This window comes from Neltuma alba, unplaced genomic scaffold (genome assembly GCF_004799145.2).
Source record: "Neltuma alba isolate B1F8T4 unplaced genomic scaffold, ASM479914v2 tig00012135_pilon, whole genome shotgun sequence".
NCBI lineage: Eukaryota > Viridiplantae > Streptophyta > Magnoliopsida > Fabales > Fabaceae > Neltuma > Neltuma alba.
The window spans coordinates 264,351-269,293 of NW_021636686.1; the positions used below are offsets into that span (position 1 = coordinate 264,351).

At 33.8% G+C, this 4,943-nt stretch overlaps 1 pseudogene; it reads left to right on the forward strand.

The window, feature by feature from the left end:
* The first annotated feature begins 1,709 nt into the window (after window positions 1-1,709).
* On the forward strand, window positions 1,710-4,675 carry LOC114723389 (TMV resistance protein N-like; annotated as a pseudogene).
* The last annotated feature ends 268 nt before the right edge of the window (window positions 4,676-4,943 follow it).

Consider the following 4,943-nt stretch of genomic DNA (forward strand, 5'->3'; position numbering starts at 1 on the left):
AGCACCTAACATTGTCGTTGAAAATACCCAGGAGCTAAAAAATTCCCTAATCTACTGAAAAGTAGAGATAAGCCTGATATTTATAGGCCCTTTACATTGTCTGGGGGAACAATTTGAAATTTCTAGCACGAAATTCCTTAGCCGACTTCTTGGCAATGAAGCTATGTTATTGTTGAGAAAAAAATCCAATATAATAAACACATATTGTCATGTAAGCATTCCTACGCAGATGTCACGTGGATAATTTTTGGTTGCCCCTTTTGATGAATGCATGAAAGAGGACTTCAAGTAATGAATATTAGTTGGATTTCGACGCGTTGAAGATTTACCTAATCAGCATTTTAATAGTCAAAGTTATGTTTGTATTAGAGTTGGATGAAACTGCACCGTAAAAATTAGTTCGTGATTGAAATTACACCTTAAAAAATTTTAGGACAAGGGATGTATTCAGAAAAATATTTCTGGGTATTAGGCATGCCTTAACCCTACAATTAATCTGCAATAATGAGGTTGAAATTAGATTTAACGGCAATCCATAACGATTGATTGGGTTAATTGAAAATCAAAATTGAAAAGCCAAATCCATCATCTTCTCTTAAAAAAAAAAAAAAAAAAAACCCAAACACTCCTTACGGATGTTTGGCTGAGGGCTTCATTATTGGTTTTAATCAAAATGAGTATTTGTCAACGGAATCATAATTTATGGGTATTTAAGCAAAATTTTTAAAAATCACGATTTTGGCCTCCAAAATTGATTTTTTTTTTTTGGGCATGCAAACACAATATGACAATACCTGTTGCTTAAAAAGTTTAAAATCACACCAGAAAACATTACATCTAAACCGTCCAAATATTACGATTGGGGAGAAAAAGAGAAAGGAAAAGGGATGAGAAAGAAAGAGGATAAATCTTTTTCAGTTTATTTAATTTCTTGCTCCGGCACCCCGTGCTCCACCAAACAACAACTTATTCTTTAAAATGTGTTCTAGTATCAGCCGTTCTATTTAATTTGATTAAAATCTTGGCCGTGCATTCCTTTTAGCCTCATTGACGTAATTTATTGAAAATTTAAAACATGATACTCTTCTGGTTCTTAATCTAAGAGTTAATAAACTAATTTAAATAGATTAAAAATGTTAGTTAAATTAGTTAAAATAATATGATTTTCTAAAGCACTCTAAACATCTTTATTAATTTTCTCCCCCCTTTTCTACTTAATTATTATTCAGAAAATATCAACAAGGTTAATTTGAAAAAAATTAATGAACATATTAAATAGGCCTTATGTATAAGATTAGCATCAACTTTCTAAGTAAATCTTATATTAAAGACTGAAAGAGTATCAAAAATCAAACTGAGCTCACCGGGTTGGCCTAGAAACACAGAAACTAACCAACAACCCAAGCCTTAATAAAAGAATTAGTTTGACTTTTAATTTGGTCTTAAACATAAGACCTCAACTCACTTTGTCTCTTATGTTTATCCATCTTTTTTAAAGAAGTTCTTGTAGTAGTTGCACATAATAAATATTTTATCAAATAGTAATTCTAGTTAATATATATGATTAGTATGAGTATTTTAAGAAAAATAACCCTTATTTATTACAAATAACTGATTTAACAAATGTTTTTAATTTATTCAAATTAGTCAACTAGCTTTTATATTAAGCACTAGAGGCAGTAGAATACAACCATATCTGATAGGAGAAAGGAGGTTTTCCATTATCTTGTATATGGGAAGAGACGGAGAAGATTGAAATGGTTTCATCGTCAACAGTGTATGTATGAATTAAACGGCTGGTTCTTTTTTTTTGGGGGGGGGGGGGAGGGTGATAAAGTAAAACTAAACTTGAAAAGGAAGGATCATAGCTAAATTATAATTGACTGACTTCTGGCGACCAAAAAAAAATTGTAATTGACTGCTGGTTTGTACGAAAGTATTCAAACTTGGGTGACTAATAAATGAATCAAGTATAAAGTCGCACTCCCGCGTGGATGCCATATCGATATTCTATATCTTGTGGTGAATTGTGATCGATCAGTCGAAGCGTTTGATTGCCCTCCTCTCTGATTCCCTCAATAAGCCATGGCTTCTTCTTCTAGTTCTTCCTGGACTTACGACGTGTTCTTGAGTTTCAGAGGTGAAGATACTCGTCATGGTTTCACTTCTGATCTTTATAAGGCTCTAAGAGAGTCAGGAATCCATGCTTTCATGGACGATCCAGGGATTGAAAGGGGAGAAGAGATCTCTGCTTCATTATTGACAGCAATTGAAAGATCACGAATTGCTTTGGTAATTTTGTCTCCGGATTATGCATCTTCCAGATGGTGTCTGGATGAACTGGTGAAAATAATGGAATGTCAAAGAACCGTGGCTCAGATGGTTATTCCCATATTCTATAAGGTAGATCCGTGTGAAGTTGGTCGTCAGAGAGGCAGATATGGTAAAGCAAATGGAACAACACGAACAAAGGTTGGGAAGGAGGACAAATGATCGGGTGTTGCGGTGGAGGCAGGCACTAACGGCTGCTGCCAACATCGCCGGCTATGATTCAGAAAATCGGTAATATTCCAAGCCTGCTCTGATTTTGAAAAAAAGAAGAGGAAATTATGATTGCTCGAACCCAAAATACTATTATTATATTATATGGCCCTGTAGGTGCTGTGACAAATTTTCTTCCCACTTTCTATTTTAAATATATAATTCTATACTTGGACATGTTTGCTTGCATAGATTCTTCTTTTTGGGACTCAGAGACATGTTGTATATAAAATTTAGTGGTCCCGCCACGCATGCTTGCAGATTTTGCGAGTTAATCCAAATGAAATCGTCTATCTTATATTTTTATTAAGAATTAAAAATAAAGTTTAATAATGTCACTAAGAGTATTATATATCCTAATTGTTATTATTTTTGGCCTATTTGCCTTTCCTATCCTTTTGCGTTATTTTCAATTAAAGGATTTGAAGAAATTGTGCGTTCTTCGATGAATTATATTCATTTGATTCAGTTTTAGATTCAAATGACATGAGTCCAAAAAAAAAAAAAGATTCAAATGACACTGAACCGAATTGCCGGATTTTCCAAAAACTAGGATCTATTTGCTCTTGTATCTCAGCTTGGGTCCACATCTTAATTCAACTTTGTTCATGCTTGCGCTTGTGTAACTTTAATTTGAATTTTTTTGGCCTGAAATGTGACTACGAATTTGCCCACACATACGCACATATATAATTTTATGTATATATATAAAGAATTTTCGCGTAACATTTTAGATCACTAAATTGCCACTTTTGAAATTTCAAAATCCAACAACTTTTCAACGACTTATTTATAATTTTAGATCACTATATTTTGGACAAATACTTAATTTTAATAGTGTCCTGTGATATTAAGCTAAATGCCAGCAAAACGTGGCCCAATTATTATGTAGAGTGAAAACCGAGCAAAAGTTAAGATAGTTCCAATTACATCCTCCATGTTTAGCCAAAAAAAAAAAAATTACAGCCTCCATGTGCCCTTGGCCTTTTGAAGCCCTCTCCTATTCGGTTCCAGCAAATGCTCATCATGCATGCACGCGCCCGCGCACTTAGTAGCTAGCTAAATTAGTCCATCTATTATTCTTCATGATCAGCTTTTTTTTTTTTGTTTAAAAATAAGTCTTGTTGCTATTCCTAGCAATGATGTTGATTATAGTTTCACGGATATTTAATATTGTATACAGGCAAGACAGTACGCTGATTAAGACTATTGTTCAGCATGTTTCAGACAAATTAGACATTGGACCATTATTTGTGGCCGAGCATTCAGTGGGTATAGAATCACGAGTTCATGAACTAACAATTGAATGGTCACAAAATATCTCCCAAAAAGCTCTTATTATAGGCCTATGGGGGATGAGAGGCATTGGCAAGACAACTATTGCCAAAGCCATTTACAATAAAATGGGTCGTCAGTTTGAAGCCAAAAGTTTCCTAGTAGATATAAGGGAGAATTCAAAGCATGGTAACGACCAAGTTAATTTGCAAAAGCAACTCATTTCTGATATCACTAAGACACAAGTTTTCAAGATAGCTAACACTGATAGAGGAAAAAAGATAATTCAGGAAAGATTTCCCCACATAAAAGCATTTGTTGTGCTGGATGATGTGGACAGTGTCAATCAACTAAACACATTATGTGGAAGTCTTGAATGGTTTTGTCCAGGGAGTGTAATAATCATAACAACTAGAGATTTGCATCTGCTTAATGTGCTTAAAGCTGATCATAGGTATGGAATGAGAGAATTGAATGAAACTGAGTCTCTTAACCTCTTCAGTTGGCATGCCTTTAAGCAAGCAGCTCCCTTTGAAAACTTCATAGAACTCTCTAAAAATGCAGTCACTTACTGTGGTGGACTTCCATTGGCTCTTGAAGTCCTTGGTTCTCGTTTGCTTGATAGAGAAATTGAAGAATGGGAGGATGTATTGTCCAAGCTAGAGAAGATTCCAAATGATAAGAAACAAGCAAAGTTAAAAGTGAGTTTTGAAGGTTTAGAACATGGGGAAGAATACATTTCTTGATATATAGAGTATGTTGCTTCTTTATCAATACAAGGATAGAAATGTACCATTCCGGTCCGTGTGTTTTAACATAGGATGTTCCGTCCCGAGCCTATCCAGATATATTATCTTTTTTTTTTCTATTTAAATTTTACAAGTTTTTATGTATGAGTTGTGTGATGTTTTTAGTGCATATTTTGAGTCTCTATATTTTCTGTTTTTCAAATGGAACGTTTTTCTTTTTTATTACTGTCAATTTTTATCAATTTTCTCTATACAATTCTACCATGAAATCTTATGCTCCAAGTACATTTAGTTTTGAAATTAAAAAGAAAAAAAGACTGGACGTCCCGTTTCATAAATACTCCTAGCATTGGGGTTACAAATTTAGTATCTTTAGTA